Genomic DNA, 21,956 nt, shown 5'->3' on the forward strand with positions numbered 1-21,956 from the left:
AAAAAAAAAAAAAAATAAAAGGAAGTCACAGGGCAAAGCTCAGTGGCCTGCCTCTATGAATAAGATCCAAAACCCATAGGTTAGGACTATATGCTAAAGGGAATATTTCACAAGTATTGACTCAGATGAGAGTATCCTCTTGAGTTTCAGTAAAAGATAAAGGGTATATCTTAAATTGAAAAGAAAAAACTACCTAAGACTATGGTGTGAGAAAATAGGACTCTCACTTTTCTCTCCGTGTTCCATACCACAAAGGATTATTGTAGAAGGAAATTATCTTTCATAGTTGATACATAAAAAAAAAGTTTAGCTACAAAAAAAAAATGCCTACAAGGAAGATTTCTTTATGTCATCCTCAGTCAGATAATCTAAAGTGAGTATTAAGTGCTATGTTTCCTCAACTTTTTTTTTTTTTTTGAGACAGGTCTCTCTGTGTAGCCCTGGCTGTCCTGGAATTCACTCTGTAGACCAGGCTGGCCTCAAACTCAGAAATCTGCCTGCCTCTGCCTCCCAAGTGCTGGGATAAAAGGCATGTGCCACCACTGCCCGGCTAACTTTTTCTTATATTTTCATGGGCACTTATAATTATGAACTCACAGTCTTGTTTATATAATAATAATAAGGCTTTCTTATGTTTGTAAGTGTGCCTTTAAAAAAAATATTCTGGTATCCTTTGTCTTCTTTATGAGAAACTTCCATGACAATCTCTTTTGATATTTGTTTTATAAAGAAGAATACATCATGACTCTCCACAGCAGTGTCAGATATAATTACTGTATCAAAGTCAATGCAGAAATTCAGATAAGAAACTGAGCATTGCTCATGGCTTTGTTTGGTGTTTGCTAGTTGGTAGACATATGTAAACTACAGTATGCATAAAGATATCTGTTATTTTCCTATAGTCCTTTAGAATGAGATCACACTAAACTCATTTTAATTTATACTTACAGAGGGGAGGATTATGCTGGTATAACTTATCAGTAGTGACATATATATGTCTGACAACTAAATCACACGAGATCACAAAAATCCACAAGAAGGCTCACTACTGGATGCTACAAAACAGTGAAGGACAAACTAACTCTGGTATCCCTCAAACTTCTCATAAACATGAAAGCACACCATGAACCTCATTCAAAGAGTTCAGTATCATCCAGATACCAAAACCCAATAAAGATACACAAGAAAATAAAAACACAGAAGAATTATCATGATCAACATGTATGCAAAATTCTATATATTTGCAAATTAAATTTAAAACACATTAAGGAGATTATACATGATGGTCAAGTTTGTTTTTATCCCAGGGATATAAAGTGAGTCAAAAAGTCAAATCAATATAGATCATCAAACATATAGACTCACAGGCAGAAATCACTTGATCATCTCAGTAGAGCCAGAAAGAATTGATAAAAGTTCAATATTAAATCATGATAAAGGAGAAGGAGCATTGTTCTCCAAAAAGAAACCTATAGTAAACATCATATCAAATGATAAAAAACTGAAAACATTTTTCTAACATGACACAAAGATGCCATGCCATTATTTAAACATGATCCTCAGAGTCTTAGTAAGATATAGCAAATAACAAGACAATGAAATGATAGGAATACATAAAGAAAAGAAAAAGTAGATAATCCTATTTTTAGATGATTAAACATTTTATGTAAAGAAATGGTATGTTAAATCATCATACAATGATCAGTAATTCTCCTACACAGTAATAATGAACATGAGGGGAAGATATAATATTCACAACAGATTTCTAAAATATAAAGAAATAAACCTAATATGAAAAGAGAAGGAGGACCTTTACAATTTAGTATTTAAGACACTGAAACGGGAAATTATGGAAGATACTGGAAACTGTAAAGACTTCATATGTTCATGGATTGAAATAATTAAAGTGGAAAGTGTCATGATACAGAAAGTGACCTACAGAAGCTATATAAACTATTTCAAAAATTAAATGATCGCCATGTCCTATATATTGTTTTGTCATGGTTAGCTGCTGGCTCTTAGAGACTCTTACTTTTCTGAAGAAGAAACTGGGGGAGAACAGATTTTAGAGAGAGGGGTGGTGGAGGCAATCTGGGGAAAGTGGAGGAAGGAGAAAAGGGTAATGTATGAGAGATAAATCTATTTTCAATGAAAATTTTAAAATCTTGAATGGATTTTTTATAGAATTGGGAAAACAAATATTAAAATTATGTGGAAGCATACAAAAAATCCTAAATAGCTAAGACAGCCTTACCAAATATAACAATGTTAGAAATATTGTAATACCTGATATTAAATACCTTATACTCATCATATAGTCTTAAATTAAGTGTTTAAATTCATGCATTGGAAAGTGAAAAACTCTTTAGCAAATTATACCAGAAAACACTTTGTCCACATACAGAAGAATGAAACTAGGCCTGTAACACTCGTCCTTCACAAACTGCAATTCAAAATGAGTCAAGTACCTTAATGGAAGACCTAGATTTGAAAAAGCTAGAACAAAACCATGATACAAATATCAGAAGAAATAATGCCAAGATCTGAGGAATGAAAAGCTCTGAACATCAATAGAAACATCACTGATATGAAACCAGAGCCCTAAAATATGAAAAACAAAAACCTTTATCTATTATTCATCAGACAAGGAGTGAAATTTTGAGTATATAAAAAAGCTTCAAAAATAGGCTTTAAAAACATATACAAATGAACTAACTTACTGAAGACATTTTTTAAGACATGGCCAAGCAATATTTCAAAGTATCTTCAACATATTTAGCTCTTCCATGAATTTAAAGTTAATGACTTTGGCCTTTTGTTAAAAAAAAAAAAGAAAAGAAATCAATGGTCATAGATGTGTAGACTTATATCTGGGTTCCAATTCTATGTACTCATCAACATTCCTGGGTTTTTTTTAATATTTTTTTTATTTTTATTAATCATTTTATTGTTTTCATTTCAAATGATATAACTCTTCCTGGTTACCCCTCCACAAACTTCTCATTAATTCCCCTTCTCTCCCTCCCCCTTACCTCTATGATGTGCTCCTCCAAGCACTCAACCCACTCCTTCCTACTTCACAGCATTAGCATCCTCCTTCAATGGGGCATTAAGCCTCCATGGGACCAAGGGCCTCCCTTCCCATTGATTCCAAATAAAGTTAACCTCTGTTATGTATGTATCTGGAGCCATGCATCCCTACATGTATACTCTTTGGTTGGTATTTTATTGTTCTTACTATAGAGTTGTAATCCCCTTCAGCTCCTTTATTCCTTCCCCTAGCTCTTCGGTTGGGATCCCTGGGCTCAGTCTGGTGGTTGGCTGTGAGTATCTGCATCTGAATTGTTCAGGTACTGGTAGGACCTCTCAGGGAACAGCCATACCAGGCTCCTATCAACAACCACTTCTTGGCATCAATAATAATGTAGGAGCTGGTATATGCAGGTGGGATGGATCCCTAGGTGGGGCGGTCTCTGGATGGCCTTTCCTTTAGTCTCGGTTCTATTTTTTCCCTGTAATTCCTTTGAGCAGGAACATTTCTGGGTTAACAAATTTGAGATGAATGGGTGACCCTAAACCTCCACTGGGGGTCATGCCTATCTACAGGAATTGATCTCTTCAGATTCTGTCTCCCCTTATTTATTTTGGCTAAAGTCATCACCGTTGTGTTCTGGTTTCCATGGCATCTGGGACTTTCTGGTGGCTACCCCCAACCCCCAGTTCCCCATCTCCCATTACTACATATTTCCACTTGATTTCCTGACCTTCTATACTTATTCCCCTTCTAATATCTGATCCTGTACCTCCTTTTTCCCTCCCGTGCCTCTCTTCCTCCCAGATCACTCCCTATACATCCTGTGATTATTTTATTCCCCTTCTATGTAGGTTTGAAGTATCCACATTTGTCTTCCTTCTTCTTAAGCTCTATATGGTTTGTGGATTGTATCCTGGATATTCTGAGATTTGGAGCAAATATCCACTTATCAGTGAGTACAAACCATGTGTGTTCTTTTGTGTCTGGGTTGGGTAACCTCACTCAGGATGTTTTGCTCTAATATTTCATTGATATTACAAAATGTTCCATGGACCACTGAGAAGAATGTGTATTATTTACTGTTTGGGTGACATGTTCTGTTAATGTCAGTTACTTCCAATCCTTTATGATATTATTTAGCTCCATAGTCTCTTTATTTAGTTTTATCTGAATGACACGTTGATTGGTAAAAAGTTGGGAAGTCACCTATTATTACTGTAGTATGGTCAATCTTTAATTTTCCATCTTAAGATGTTTCTTTTTGAAATGGGGAGCTCCTGTGTTTGGTGCAGAAATATCTAGAATTGTAATGACATTTTAGTGGATTTTCCTTTGATGACTAAAAATGTCTTTTCCTTTCTCTTCTGAATAGTTTTGGTTTGAAGTACATTTTGTCAGATATAGTAAGCTACCCAGGCTTGAATCTTTGATCAATTTCCTTGGAAAACATTCGCTCCTAATTTTACCCTGAAAAAGTATCATTCATTGATGATGAAGTGAGTTTCTTGGCGACAGCAAAAAGGTATGATCATGTTTTCTAATCTTATCTGTTTTATATCTTTTATTGGATATTTGAGACCATCAATGTTGGGAATAATGTTTAATTTAAGTCATTTTGTTGGGATGGTAATATTTTCTTAGACTTCTTTTAGTGAACTCTTCTTTGGATTATTGGTGTCTATGTGCATGTGTTAGATACTCTTTACAGATTAAAATATTTCTTATAGTATCTTCTACATTCTGCACTGCTGGCTGCATTCATTCCATGTTTTTTTTAGTAAAAGAGTTTCTTTCTTCTTCATCATCTAAGTCTCTGCCTTTTGCTGAGTATAGTGGTTTGGACTGATATCTGTGGTCTTTCAGTACTTGAAGAAGACCAGTGAAGTTCCTCTGTCTTTCAAATTTTCCACTGAAACTTTGTATTGAAAAACTAGGTATTTTTCAAATAGGTCTGCCTTTCTATGTGGCTTGACTTTTCACTTTTACTGTTTTCAAGATGCTTTTTATATTATTTATATTTACTGTTTTGATTATTATGTGACATAGGGCTTTCCTTTTCTTTTCCTATCCTACTATCCTTCTGCATGCCTTTTATAATGTAATAGGCATTTTTCCCTTAGATTTGAGATATTTTCCAAGATTCTGTAGAAAGTATTTCATGGAAAATATCTCTGCCTTTGACCTGTTATTTTCTTCTATTACTTTATTTATACAAATTATTTGTAAGTTTGGTCTGACAGGCAGGTGGAATGAATCTGGGGTTCCTAGTTGGTTTTTAGGATTTGACTGTGTGGTTTGTTGTGAGATGCAGTGGATAGGTATGAAGGTCGTGGGACAGGCAGATGGACAAGGGGAATGTGTATGAGGACCTACATCAAATTTTGGATTTGGTTCTGCCCAGAGCCAGTTGTAGTCATGGTGGTGGTAGATGGGGTGACTCTTACCCAGGTAGAAATGGGTTTGGGAAACCTACCTGGAGTTCCAGGTCAAATAGTGCATGACCCAGGAGCCAAACCAGCTCGTGTATGAGGTGGCTGAGAGGCTTGTAAGCAGGGTCAAGGGTCTGGGTATCTTACCTGGAGTTTTGGGTCACATTCTACATGGTGCTGGGCATGATGCAAATTTTAAGCAATAGGTGCTTCAACAACAAATACCAACTGATCGCTAGACAGGCTTATGTCTTAGTTGTGTCCCATAAAAATAATAGCTCATCCATTGTTTGAAACAAACATTGACATACTTTTGAACTAATTAGCGTTGTTCCTTGCATCAGACCTATTAGTGGCTTTGTAGACACTAAAGGCAAACATAACAAGAAGACTGGGCCTTGCCTTCCTTTGAAGAAGCAAATTTAATCATTTACCCCAGGGCATTCTGCACCTTCAAATAATTTAAGAATATTTGAATTTTATTAAGATTGACAAATTCACACATCTGTTCATGTTTTGAAGCTTTATGGTCCTTCCCACTGTGAAACTTCACAGGATCAAATAGTGCTCTTGCTCCTTGGAGGTGCTCTGTGCTTCCTTCATTCAAACTCATGATTTACTAGATAATGCATATTTATTTAAAATTTTGCATTCTCCACATTTTCAAATACAGGTGCCATCATGAAAGAATTTTGATTAGGCATCCCTAACATATATTGTAAATGTATCACAATGCTAAAATATACTTTTGAATTTAAAAATCTACATATGGGTGTTACTCAGGCATGGTGGCTCTGGTATGTATGCTAAGACTTTTGTAGGCAGCAGAGGTAGGATGATCGTAATTTCAAGTAGAACTTATGAGGTATAACAAATTACAGAACATCCCTTGTTTCATAAAATAGCTCATATATATATGTGTGTGTGTGTGTGTGTGTGTGTATGTGTGTGTGTATGTGTATGAAGAATATGTAACTTTGAAGAAAGAATCACACATATCTGTCTGTCTTTGGCTCTCTTAATACAAATGTTTAATTGTATAATCAAATCTATATTTTCTCTAGGTTATTTACATAATTATATTATGTAAATTATTAAAAAATAATTACATCACTTTCTTCCTTCCATCCTCTCATGCTCTCCCTCAAACTGAAAGCCAATTTGATCTTTGCTTATTATTTTCACATACACACACACACACACACACACACACAGAGAGAGAAAGACAGAGAGAGAGAGAGAGAGAGAGAGAGAGAGAGAGAGAGAAAATACATCCTGCTGAGTCTGTTCTTATTTTGGTTTTGAGGGTCCATGGTTCCAGTGCTGACTACTTCACATTGGATAACCCATAAAGGGGTTCATCTCTGGAAGAAGATAGTTCTCTTTCTCCCAACAGTCATTCATTGCCTGTAGTTTTTTATGTAGGACTGGTATGCCAAGAAATTTTCTTCTTCCACCTTAATGTATCACTGATACTGACATTTTTCTCATCTTGTTTATGCAGCCATTTCTAGGAGAGACTGTTTCAAGCTGACTTCCTAACATTCTGGCGCTCTTATGATATCTAAACACCTCCTCAGGTTTGTTCCCTGTGGCATAGATACAGGGTCTATGATATAGTTATATCTGCTGGGGCTGAGTTCCCTATGAGATCCCTGAGCTCTCTGCATTGTAACTTTTTGTGGTTTTCTGTGATGGTCGTTAATAGCTGTAAACAGAGGCACCTCTGATGAGGGATGATAGCTATACTTCTCTGTGGATAGAAGGATAACCTTTAGAGTCATTAAGGATTGTGCTGAAAAGCAAAGTGATGCTAGTAGTTCCTTTTCTAATGCCCAAGACATCATTGGCCCCAGAAATTTAACTAGGGTTATAGTATCAGACGTGGCTTTCTTTAAGTTCAATTAGGCAAAGCTTACCACCAACATGTGAATGCCACTTAAATCACCTTTATAGATACCTCACCATGTTCTTTGCTACATTGTTTCATACGTGTTGTAGTTACAAACATAGAACTGTTAATTGCTTCCTTCCTTTGGCAGTCTATATGGTGTTTTCTGGCACCACTCATGTGATAGCCACATTGATTGTCTGTGTCATGTGTTGTAAATGTGAAATATCTCCAGTAATAGGGGATCCTTCTCAACTCATGAGTGGCAACCAAGCACATTACCCATGTTGATAATATTTGGAGAGTCCTTTGGAGTATCTTGACAAAATGTTTGAAAGGATGCTTCTCATGGCGGATATTGGGATTTTGTTAGTTTGTGGTTGTGGGATATAATGTGTTTGTGTATGTGTGTGTGTGTGTGTGTGTGTATGTGTGTGTGTGTGTACAAGTATTTAGATTACTTGTATATAATTTTAGAGAAAATAATAGGATCCTTTGAGCATATTTAATAAATCAGCCTTGGTGGTATTTGTCCCTAGTTGCCCATTCTTCTTCTATATTAATGCCCCTCCCTTTCCAAATTGTAGTACACATCATAGTTTACTATCTTCCCCCTCTCATCCTATAAGTCTCCCTATTTTCCAGGTCCTTAATTCATATCACCTGTATCCAACTGCTTCCCTCTCCAGATGCACTTCCCCTGCCTATGATCCCTTTATAATTTTCTGGTTTCTGTGGTTACTTCATATTGTATACTCATATCTGAAGATTTGGAGCTAGTTGATGTAAAACAAGAGAAAAAAGGCAGTGTTTGTCTTTCTGGGCCTAGGTGAACTCATTCAATATACTCTTTTTTTGTTCTATACATTAATTTGAAAATGCAAAGATTTTATTTTTCTTTACAGCTGAATTATATTCTACTGTCTATATATACCACAATTTTGATATGGGTCCAACTGTTGAAGGACATTTGGGTCATTTCCATTATTGTGAATAGGGTAGCAATAAACATTGCTGAGAAAGTATCAGTGAAGTAGGACTTCAAGTACTTTGGGCATATACCAAGCAGGGTGCAGCCAGATCATATGCTATATTTACTTTCAGCCTTGTTAGGATTGTCCGTTTGGATTTCCAGAGTGGCTGCACCAATTTGTATTCCCAGTAAATGAGTGTTTATCCTTTCTGCAATCTTCCTATTATTGGTTTTGTTGAACTTAGCCATTTCTACACTGGGTAAAATGAAGTTTCAAAGTTGTTTTAATTTGGATTTTCCTCCTTGCTAAGGATGAATGTTTTGAGGTATTTCTTATCCATTTTATTATGACCATTGAGAATTCTTTGTTTAGAACCCAAGCCTCTTTTTCCATTAATTAATTAATTAATTAATTAATTAATTCACTTTATATACCAATCACAGACATGGCTATCTTCCCAGTGGCCCCTTCATGTGACCCTGTCCTCTCTTTCCCTCCCCTTCTGGTCTGAGAAGGGGAAGATTCCCCTTAGGTACCAACCCATACTGGTACCTCAAGTCATTGTAGGCATATCCTCTATAACTGAGGCCAGACAAGGCACCCAGTTAGGGGAACAGAATCCATGGGCAGGCAACAGAGTCAGGGTAACACCCACCTCCAGTTTTTGCAAGACCCATATGAAGACCAAGTTGCACACCTGCCAGAGTGTCTAGGCCCAGCCCTTGTATGCACTTTGGTTGGTGGTTGAGTCCAGTCTTTGGGAGCCCACAATCCCTCAGTAGTCCAGGGTAGTTGACTCTGTTTGTCTTCCCGAAGCCTATTATTATTATTATTGTTGTTGTTGTTATTATTATTATTATTATTATTATTATTATTATTATTATTATCATTATTACATCATTTTTCTTGAATTCTGGGATTTTTATTTTTGTTTTTTGTAGTTCTTGTTTTTTGTTAATCTTTTTTAGTTCTTTGTATACTATGGATACTAATTCTGTCAGGCATATAGCTTACAAAAATTCTCTTCCAATCTATGGATTTATTCTACATTTGACTGATAGTTTCCCCGTACAGAACCACCTTTCTTTTTAAATGTATGAGATCCAATTTGTTAAGTTTTGCCTTTAATTACTGGTCAAAGAGAATCAATCCTGTGCAATTTTCTTCCTATACCTATATCTTACAGGTACTGCCGATATGTGATTTTTTTTTTTTATTTTAGATATTTTCTTTATTTACATGCGAATTTCTCCTTTCCCAGTTTCCCCTCCAAAAAACAAAAAAACAAACAAAAACAAACCCCTGTTGCCTCCCCCCTCCCCATGCCTGCCACCCCGCCCTCTCCCACTTTCTGGCCCTGGCATTCCCCTACACTGGGGCACAGAACCTTCACAGGGCCGAGGTCCTCTCCTCCTATTGATGATCGATTTTGCAATCCTCTACCATACACATGCTGCTTGAACAATCAGACCCCTCTATGTGCAGTCCTTGGTTGGTGGTTGAGACCCTGGGAGCTCCGAGGGTACTAGTTAGGGAAATGGATGAATCTGGAGATATGTGATTTTAACAGTTTTAGTGCTTCAGGTTTCAAATTGAGGCCTTGGATCTACTTATGCTTAATTATTTTAGGGTAATAGATAGAGGCATTATTTCGTTTGTGTTCCTTTGGCCATTAAGTTTCCACAACATTTTGTGGAAACTTTCTTCCACTATACATGTGTTGTTACATTTTAAATTATCAGATGGCTATATTTTGAATACTCATAATTCATCTTCTTGTTTATTTTGTTTTTCATGCCTAGTTTTATCCCACAACCATGTTTTTTTATTATTATAGCTCTACAACATATTCTGACATCTAAAAGAACAATGTATTGGGTATTTTTGTTCAGAACTGCTTGAATATCCAGAAACTTTTCTTGTTTCATATGAATTTTAATACTTTTTCTATTTCTCTGAAGGCTGGTGTGGGTATTTTTACTGGTATTTTATTGAATCACTACATTGCTTTTAGTAGGATGGTCACTTTCATAATATTAATTCTACTGATCCATGAATATGGGATGTATTTCCATTTCCTAACATCTTTCTTTAGAAAGTGAATAAATCTATACTGAAAACTATCATTAATAAATAAATATACATGGGCAGCACACATACCACACATATATATGTGATACATATATCACATATATATGTTTCTATCAAAAATATGTTATTTCATGTTTTAACATGTAATGACACATCTTAAAAGTAAAGGGGAGCCACTGTTCTTAAAAGCGAAGGGGAGCCACTGTTCAATTTGAAGCAGAGAAAAATGGTGTGTTTTTTTTTTGTTTTTAGAAAAGTATGCCATGACAAAGGATTACACACACACACAAGAAAATTTATTAACTGGAGTACTACAAATTAAAAGCTGAATAAGATAACACTTTATAAACATTAAGATACTTATAATAAAACAGATGATGTATGTGCATGAAGAGTCACTGAAATCCACTTACATAGTGATGACAGATATACAAAAGGTTAGGTCACATTATAAGGTAATCAATTTAGTCCTTCTAGGGATAAATAGATAATGAAAATGTGTTACATATATGCAGTTAAATTTTACTCAGCTACAAAGATAGATGAAATCATGCATCCATAGGCAAAACAGCCACCTCTGCTAACTATACTGGGCCTGGTAAAACAATGAACATGAAGAGAAGCAGTTGAGCTCCAGCCTAAGTTCTCAAGGCAGGGAGCCACTGTAACTGACCCGAGGTTCAAAAGCCTGAGTCCAGACACTTGTTCTTTTCATTAAAACACAGACTAACTGAAAGTGTCAAATCATAGTTATAGGTTTTCCTGCTGTAAAGTCAAAGGAGGAAAAGGGAGAGGGAGAAATTGCTGTCCAACTGTGAGGGCCAGGAATAAAAGCCTAAGGGCAGCAGGAGTTGCTATCATGAGAATGCAGACTAGGGTCAGAAGTACTCAGCACTGAGTCCTGTTCCCAGCAAGAGCAGCAGAGTCTTGTATACCTACCCTTCTAAGAGTGAACTCCCAGAAAGAGAGCAGCTCTCACACATGTACCCCTCCTCTTTCTTCACAAATCTCCCACTTTCCACACAGTTGTTAGAAACCCAGTAAATTATCTTTCCCACCCAAGCATCACTCTCTTCTACTAAAGGATGGCAACAATGTTTCTTTTTAAAGTGACTGTTGCAATTTTGAGATTTTCACATAACTAGATTACTTCTCATTCTCTTCCCTCACTTCAACCCTGCCCATGCACCCCACCTCTCTGTTTAACTGTTGTTACACACACACACACACACACACACACACACACACACACATTTCTTCATCTGTGTAATGTTACTTTTATGTATGTGTTTTCAGGGCTGATCCTTTGAGTGGACACAGAGTTTGTGTGCTATCCCTAGGGAAGAGGTTTTTCTTCAGCTCTTAGTATTCCTTAGTTGGCTGTAGTTATTTCTTTAGCTTCTTTTCCCCTTCCACATAGACATGTCTATTGGTATCATCCTTCTTCAGGTTATATTTAGGCAACCATTTTGGTGAAATGTAGTCTGACCTGAAAGCATCCTCCACAAGAACTAGCTTTCATAGTGCCAGAGGTGCCATGCAAGTCTTCAGGGAAGGAAATCACAAACCATCTTACTACCCAGCTAAGATGCCTGTATATAATATTTTGAGTTAATAATACAGTTGGAAAGCCAAAAAAATGAAAAGGAAACTTGAAGTTTAGAACAACAACAACAAAACAATATGAGCCATCCAAAAACAAGGTAAATAGATGATAGAGACTTAAGAAATCAGATTAGATGGATCTACAACTAGTGGGTTCTACTGACTCCAGAGTAGAAGCAAATGGTAGCATCTACAAAGACAGATTTTGTTAATGGGTATAATATCAAATAGCTAGAATTTGGGAATTATTAAAATATTTTATCATATGAAGGAAATGAATAATGAATATGCTAACTAAAAATCAGTTATGTTTTAGTCATTAGGTATTAATTAAAATTCCCCCTAAAAAGAATTAGCATTTTTAAATTATTTTGGTTCTCTCTCTTTCTTTCTTTCTTTCTTTCCTAGGATTTTGCTCTAATCATCATTGTTGTCATTCTATAACCCAGCAGGGCTCAACTTCACCCTGGAGCCCAGGCTGGCCCTATGTTTACAGCACACTTCTTGCCTCAGCCTCCTGAGTGCTAGGAATATAAGCACAAGACACTGTGCCTGACCCTGCCCCCTCTCTTTCTCTCTCTGTCCTTTTAAGTTATAGTTTTATTGATTTATGTATGTGAATGCACTTGTATATGTGTATATGTGTGTGCATGTGTGTGTGTGTGTGTGTGTGTGTGTGTGTCAATGTGTATGTGTGTGCACTTGCCTATTGAGGTCTTCAGAGTTCACAGAGTGCACTGGATCCTCTAAAACTGAAATTACATACAGGTGTGGCCAGAGGTGCTGGGAACAGAATTTGATGCTCTGGAAAAGCCACAGCACTCTTAACCTCTAAGCTATCTCTCCATCTCCTGGTCTCTTTATTTTTAAGTGTTATTTGTAACCCCTATAAATATGCTATGCCATAGGACTCCTACATCTTAAAACAGTGCTACACTGGTGCATCGGCTCTCCTGATTGCTACTTCTTATCAAAAGAACTAGGAGCTCTGTTAGTACAGAAGAAGATGTGACTGTTTTTTTCTTCCTTAAGAAGGATTAAAGATGAAATGAGCTTCCTTGTGGAAGAATATTCTCTTTGCCATCAAGCTGGCATTAATTTCCTGTTCAAAAGGGCCTATATTGTCAATGTGACAGTTTAATCAGCCACCAATGTGACTGGAAAACACCGATTTCACAATCAATGTCAATGTATTTCATGTCGCCTCACTACCTCTTAGCCATTTTGCTTCAGAAGTGTGTGGAGGGTCAATACATTTCATTAGTTTGTTTCATCTAGAGGAGAGCACAACATGAGAACTTTGATTATATTATAAGAATTGCCTTAATGTGACACCGATTCCCTCAATTGTGCAAAACTAGACATTCAAGTGCTGGAGGGCAACCAAATTATCCTTCACCCAACTGTTCATGGTGTCATCAGCCGCAAAATGTGCTGCAATGGAAGAGGAAAGGAAAGGGCAGCTCAGGCTCCACAGCAGACACCCTGCACTCTCTAAACCCAGCACCCAATAGGATCACAGGGACTACCTTCAAAAGTCAACAGTGAAAAGTCACAATTCCTTTCCAGTGTCTAATTATAGAAGTAAGCATTTTTATGACTGAACGTTAATGGTTATTTTCATAGTAATGATACGTAATTAACAGCAGTGTTTTGTGATTTTTTTCAATTGTTTATAGTTTCATGAGCTTGAAAGAAATGTGAAGTAATGTTTTCTTCTCTTCTAAGTCTTCATATCAGATTTCCTCAGGACATATTTATGTGACATGTACCTGTGTGCCCTTTCCTGGGACACCTCACCAAGGTAAACAGGCTTCCACTCCGTTTCTGGGTAGAGGATCTTTCTGAACACCTATTCATTTTGGCTTACACTATACTTATATTTTTTAATCTATTGGATTAAATTTGTCACAAACTTTCTTGTATGCTCTGTTTCATTTTTAAAATTTTTATTGGTTATTTTATTTATTTACATTTTAAATCCCACTTCTGCCTTTCCCCTCTGACCTCCCCCCCCATCTTACCCGTCTTCTGCTTCTATGAGGGTGCTTCCTATCCCGACTACTGTCGACCATTCCCCTATGCTGGGGCACAGTCCTACCTGACAACCCAGTTCTATCACTCCTGGGCATATTCCCAGAAGGTTCTGTTTCATTTTTTTATTAGTTTCAGCCTTTCAGACAGTAGTATAGAGTCAGGGATTCAGGATTAATCAAGCAAAAATGAATGATTCTTTTCTCAGGAAGGCTTCTGTCTCAAGATTCCCCTTCTATTTATAATGTGTTAGTATTTCAACGAGAATGGTCTTCTCACCCAGAGTAATACTTTTCACAGTAAACATTTAAGACCCATTTTCACCTTTCTGGCCCACCCTCCTAACAGTCTCACCTTAGTTGGCTTCTCCCTGCTCAGAATCCTGAGACACGTGCCCCTCATAATTTGTGATATTTGTTGCTCAGTTTGAATATTTCTCCTGAGACTTGGCTGAAGTTTGTCATGTCAGCTCTTTTTCTGCCTCTTGCTATTTGCTAGAGAGCACCTAGCCACAATCTCTCATCCAAACCACTGTTCAATATTTTTCAGAGTCTCTGGATATTGAGGAGACTAAACTCAGATATATTATTGCTGAAATCACATTTGTTTTTCTTGAGAAAAAAAAAAAGAAGCAGTTTCTCTAAAATGCTAAATGAAACCCGTAAATGCACTTCATATTATCCCTATTGATATATAAACATTGCCTAGCATGATTTTACAAAACCACACACCATTAAGGTATTTTCTGGCTAGTCACTTTCATAAATCAAATCTCACCATTTTTTGCCAAGAAATGGGGATTATATGAAAATAATATTTTATGTAATAACATTTTATGTCATTCAACATTTTATATATTTATATATATATATATATACACATATATGTATATACATATATATACATACATGTTAGAATGGGTGTCTGAAGTATATGCTAATGATGACTGTTTATATTTGGCTACTGAGATTAAATATAAATATTGTTCACTGATGATTATAATCCAGTATAACTAGCCAAGTAATTTTTAAAAATTTTTTCACTTTCTGTATATGTATTATTTGCCTGTGTATTGAGCATCACATATGTGCCTGGTATTTTCCGAGGTCAGAAGAGAGATCAGATACTCTGGAATTAAAGTTATTGGTAGATATATACATATATATATATATGATATATGATATATATGATATATATATATCATGCTAATGGGTGCTGGCTACTAAACCTGGGTCATCTAAGAGAGGAATAACAAGTATATTGCACTGCTGAGTCATCTTCTTATCCCCAACCAGATAATTTTTAACACAGAACCTGGCAAAGTTTTGAGTTAGTCACAAAGTATAGAGCTATAACACTGAAGTACACAGATATAATATCTAAGTTCAGCAGGTATTCAGAAGGTATTTACTTAATCATCCATGCAGAGAACCCAGTTGCATGCCAGAGATCTTAAAAGGAATACTAAATGTCTGTATTTGACATTGCAAGAATTCTCTAGCTAAGGGTGTTTCATTTGCACATAGGTAAAATATGCCCGGGCCTGCTTTCCAAGATTCTGCATTGGGAAGATTCAGGAGGCCATCACACTCCCTGTCTATCTAACCTTCTTTCTAGAAGAACTATAATTCTCATAAGTCTCCTGAAAAACCTTCTTTTCTAGGGATCCACTCAAATAGCCCACCTTTGCTCAGAGGAGGCTAAAGTGGAATAGATAGAATTTTCTATTTCCAGCATGAAACAAAGAAATAAGAAGAACACCATTAGGTAGACAATCAGCTGTACATTCAACACAATAAAAGTTCATGCTTAGTAAGCATGATTCTTAGAATAAAATGCTAACATTGACTTATGATATGCAGGGTAATATTCTCTACCAAGAAAAAAAAACACAATTATAATCTTAAGAAAATTGAATTTAGGACAGGAGAACATTAAGTGGAACAAATAAAATCATTTTAAAATAATGAAATTATACCATGGAATGCTTTGTCAACTTTAGAAAAATTCAAAAGATATCTAAAATAAATAGTTATGGGAATAATCTCTAAATTAAATGTCTGTGATTATACACTCACATATTATTAAAAAGTGTATAATGCTTGACAGTATTAAAGACACACAAAGAGGGGGAGAATAGGCTTTCTTATAAACTTTTTCTTACAAATGCTCAGGAAGTTCCTTAAAAGTTACTGAAGGGATTTACAAAACTACCTAAATCTAGATACCTTAAAATCTAGATGACTGGTAAGTGTAGAAAGACATTTATTTTTCTCTTTGTAGTACTCTGTGCCTTCTGAATTTGATGTTATATAAACTTACTAATGTGAAGTTAATTTCTAATAATATATTTATTTATAAAAGTAAGTATACAAAGAAATGCTAATATTATCTGCAAATATATTGAAAAATAAGATGAGAGAGGGGAAGCTAGTGACAGTAACAAGAAGCCTCTTATTGTACAACATGAGAGTAGCAGCCAATCCCAGCCATGTCTATGTCTAAGTGATAGAACCATAATGCTGTCCCATGTATCCTTTGACAGAATGTGTGGCCTAGAGTTGGTTAATGAGAAATTCATTTTTTGTCTTCCTTTCTGCAGAAGACAGTCTCACGAAAAACATTACTTCCTGATAATCAGTAGAGACAGCCACTCTCAGATACAAGATCACACACAATTTTTTTCCCACCAAGGGAAATATCAAGGCAGTTTAAAGACTCTGCCAAGAAAGTTGATATCTGTTCAAAGATTGAGATATCATTTCACCAGGGACCCTGGAATTTGGGCATAATTTTTGGAGTTTAAAGAAAAGAAATAAAAGTATTCAACATTCTTACCTATTGGGAGCACGCTCCAAAGGTCAAGATCTAATATCATAAAGTAGCTGCAACATCTTCATTCTATTCTATTTTTTTTATAATATATTATGTATTTTTATTTTTTTTGATATTTTCTTTATTTACATGTAAATTTCTCCATTCCCAGTTTCCCCTCCAAAAAACAAAGAAACAAACAAAAACAACAAAAACAAACCCCTGTTGCCTCCTCCTTCCCCATGCCTGCCACCCTGCCCTCTCCCACTTTCTGGTCCTGGCATTCCCCTACACTGGGGCACAAAACCTTCACAGGGCCGAGGTCCTCTCCTCATATTGATGATCGAATTTGCAATCCTCTTAGGACAAACAACAATATGAACTAACTGGTACCCTCAGAGCTCCCAGGGTCTCGACCACCAACCAAGGACTGCACATGGAGGGATCTGATTGTTCAGGCAGCATGTGTATAGTAGAGGATTGCAAATTCGATCATCGATTCTATTTTTGTATGTTCTTTCCTGATTATATTTACTCTTTCTTCATTTTTTTCTACATAAAACCTTAGGCCCTCAACTTTGTGCCCTCTTTTTTTTTTTTTTAACTTATCAAACCCAATGTGTACTTCCCTTACATTCTCAAATGCACATATTTCCACTGGAATCTGGTAGACTTACATGTGATAGACATTTTATTATTAAAAAGGACTATATTTAATGGTAACGTCAAAGCATAATGAAATTGGGATGTAAATGCCTGTTATTTTTTTATCGCTTCTCAAATGTTGATTGTTCAGCTGCAGAACACATCCATCTCTGATCCACTCTTCAGTTCTCAATTCATTATTGTTAGCACATTTCGTTTTTACTCAGCCACTCTAAGGTCAGCAGAATCTTGAATCTTGAAAAAAATCCTTTGGTTTCTGGGACTTTACAAATATAATTTAATTGACTTAGAACTTGACCTCCAAACTAAAGCTGTGAGATTACATTGAAGAGATGTATAAAATATCCAAAATTCATTCACAATCGCCACAGAAACCAGGTTGCTGTACCCATGCCCGGGTGAGCTTCCTCCTTCCTGATGAATGTCAGGGATTGTTGAGTAGCTTTAACAAGTCACTGGACACAATGTGCTCATTAAATCAGCATCGTCCTTCTGAGCCAATGGGTTTGTGTCTCCAGCTAAGAGGATGATGGGAATCTTCTTCTTGGAAAGACTTGAAAGCTGTTACTTAGTCTGGAGGAAATTAGATTTATTATTAATTAATAGGCCCAAATTTATGATGAACAGGAGTAGTAAATATGTGGCTGAAATGAGGGCCAGAGAGAATTAAGCAAGAGATTAAAAACAAAGACTTGCCTGTGCTTAGTGGCTCTGGAAAATTCCTTACTTTTATTTTGGCTCAATACTATTGCACAAATGGAGCATAACTTTGGATAGCAAATAAGTATATCATATATATTTATTTTACCTTGATAGGAGCATTATGCATGTTATATAGATTATAGATTTATGTTTTTATACAGGCTCTTGCTATTCTGGAACTTGCAATGCAGACAAGATTGGCCTTAAATTCAAAGAGCATAACCTAACTTTGACCCCTGTGTGGTGGCAATAAAAGTATGTGTCACTACACTAAGTTTATAGATTTGTTAAATCGAATAATCTGCCTAGCATATATTTCGAAATAGCAAGGAGTTACGTACATTGAGATTAAGGTTGCTGCTGAGCATAGAAGTGAAAGAGCCTCATGCCAATTCATAGAAAATTTAGGTATCAATAATTATTAGTTGTCTGATTTACTAAGAGCATGAATCCCTAAGCAAAAGTCCTCTTTGACTCATCACTAATATTTGGGATCATTTTCATGAGGGGATTCTGAGCTCAGGAGAGGAATGACACTGTAAATTCAAGGTCAGGTTTTACTGTATTTATTATTACTGAAAAAACCTAATCATCCCTGGATAGTCTAGTTAAATTGAACTTTCTGTTTAATAATATGTTTAAAATAAAAAGATGTTAAAAAATCTTTTATATAGGTCTATATTATCTGTATTAATCTCTTTCTAGTCATAGACAAAATGAAGACACAAAGTTTTTAATTACTCATTATTTTACAAAACCTTTGGTTTTACTTTGAGAAGAAATACTATTAAGTGGAGAGAATGAAATAGATAACTTACTTTTCCTTACTCTGCATAATAACTTATCCTGTGACCTTGAGAATCTCCCATCCTGTGACTCCATATTTCTACTTCAGAGAGAGCAGCCCATCTACAAGTCTTCTTCCTAAGCTACAAGGAGCTCAACATCGTCAAGGGAATAAGCTTGTGTGTTGGTCAGTATTCAGCACAACAGGAGTATTAAAGGTTCTATGCTTAGAGAAAGCCAATGAATTTAATATGCACCAACTTAGATTATAGCCTGAGGGTGCTCTGTGTTTGATTCATTTTAGATGGTTTTGCTATCATATTAAATTTTTAATAAGTTACATCTGTTGCCTAAAAGGCTAATTTGAAACTCATATCTGCCAATAATCAAAGTTTTACCTTAGGTTCCATCTTTGTCATTCTGTTAGATGCCATGTAACAGAGACCTTTGATAACCTAAGTGTCACATTACACAAATTATAATCCTCATTCTCACTAAGAGATCAGCCACTACTCCAGTTTCTTGTTTCTTACTAATTATTCAGAACTTTCTTCTTGTTTTACACTTTCACAGGGAAGATGTATAAGCCCCCTTTAAAGTCATTGCTCACTTTTATGTCTCCCGTTTAGAAACCATTATAGCCTATCAATTTTGTTGTAGTAATAAACAAAATATGATGGAATTTAATTTTAAAAGGAGCTAACATCTGAGAACTTGGATATAATCAGACACATGTCAATCAATGAAGATAAAAAAATGGAGCTTTCATCATTTTTGTCACAGAGTTTTTCCATGAGAAGAAAATAAAAGAGTAAATAAATATATGAAAATAAACTAATGGTTTCAGTAGAGTTGTGAGCCATCTACTCACATAGCATACACAAAGAATTGACGAAGCCTGCAGGAGTGGAGGAGAATCTATTTGAAGAATGAAATGACATTTATCAGTTTAAGAAACAGGGGACATATCAACTTTCATGTTGGTAGAAGAATGTCCACGAAGATATGAATGTCTTTCCTCTTCATTTTCCCAATTTTGTAAAACACTGTGTGTGCACACATGTGTGTGAATTTGTGTGTATGTGATGTGTATACATGTATCTGTGTGTGTATGTGCGTGTGTGCGTGTGTGCGTGTGTGTGTGTGTGTGTGTGTGTGTGTGTGTGTGTTTATATGATGGAAAGAGAACTGACTCCTACAAGTTCTCCTCTGGCTTCCTAGAGATTAACTACAGGTCATCTGTTTGGCAGCAATCACGATTACACACTGCAGCATCTCGACAGCCTGTGAATGAGTTTTCAAGGGGACGCTTGCCCTTGGGTGTTCTCAGAGTTCTGGGGATGAAGGAGGTGCATGATATGTTGAATCACAGTGTGAAAGACATTCTATGACACTCTCTCAAATAGAGTTTAATATGATAATAGCTATAGAAAACATTCAAGACTCAAAGGAGGAGAATGACATGGCATGGTTCTGAAATTTGGTTCCTATGTGCAATTGACAGTAAAGATAGAGAAATAATGCCACCAACAGAACACGATCAGAACTAATGTCAGGTTAAGTGAACCCAAAGTATAAATTATAAATTAAAAGCAAATGGTTTAAATATACCAATTTCAAATTTGACATGCAGAATGAAAAAAAGCAATATTTAATTATATGTGACCTACCAGATTGACAATAAAAAATAGCTTGAAGTTAAGGGATGGAGGAAGACACATTAGTTAAAGACTACTAAAATGGAAGTGGAGGTGTTTATACAAATTTCTGACAAAAATAAATTTAGGAAGAGGGGAAGTCAGAGATAGTGATAAAAAGGGTTGATATAGGAAGAAGAAAAACACCTCTCACATCTTAGGCCCCTAAAAGTAGTAGAGCATTAAAATACCCAAGGCAAAAAGCAACCTAGCTACAAGGAGTGAAGAACATATCTGTTATCAAACATGGCTAAGGAAAAACCCTTTACACAAAATAAGCAGCCCTTAGAGACCAAAATTTATTAAAGATATCATTGAAATGTGTTTACATGATTGACATCTACAGGTTATTTCATGAAGTGACAAATAATCACCCTGTCCCAGAATAGTCACTAAGATAAGCCACAGCTTATGTCATAAAAATAATCATAACCAGCTTCAAAAATTAAAAGTCAGGTGGGGTCTGCTCTCTCAATGCTACAGGATTACCTAGACACCAGTATTGGAGAGATAGAGAGAAAATCTACCTCTCTGTGTCAGAGATCAAAGATCTATTTCTAGTTAACACATGGGCCAAACAATAAATCTCATACCATAAGAAGTATATTTTCCAAGAACGCCTAAAAATATCATACTCAAAGAAGCAGAGCAGACAAATAGTTGCCTGGAGTTAGTAGAGGTGCCTGTACTTTGCAAGAAATGGGACATAACTGAAAGGAAGCAAACTTTCAGATATACAACAGATAATAGATAATTCACTTACAGAGTTCTGACTTTTCTTAAAGATATCATAGTGTACAAATTGGTATTTGGGAAGAAAGAAGATCCTGAATATCCAGCTATACTCACACACAAGAGAAAACTGTAGATACTTGAGAACATATAATTAACTTTATGGAGGTAATCATTTCCCAATATTCTCACACCAAAACTTTATTATGTATGATTTGCATATATGCAATACAGTTTTAAGTTATATATCTCAAAAAAACCTGAAAAATATGTTAATATAGTTTGAACCAGAATAAATAAATACACAGCTAATCAGAATTATGGGATGCAATGAATTCAGTATTTTTCAAGAAATAATTTAATATTTATGTTATGAACAAGGAAACACTTAAAATCAATAGCCTAAGTTCCAACTCAGGAAACAAGACAAGAAAAAATATAGTCAAGAAAATGCAAACATTATGTAGGTAACAACTTACCACCTGACAAGGAATATATATA

The sequence above is a fragment of the Mastomys coucha genome, unplaced genomic scaffold (assembly GCF_008632895.1).
Source record: "Mastomys coucha isolate ucsf_1 unplaced genomic scaffold, UCSF_Mcou_1 pScaffold21, whole genome shotgun sequence".
In the NCBI taxonomy this organism is placed as follows: Eukaryota; Metazoa; Chordata; class Mammalia; order Rodentia; family Muridae; genus Mastomys; species Mastomys coucha.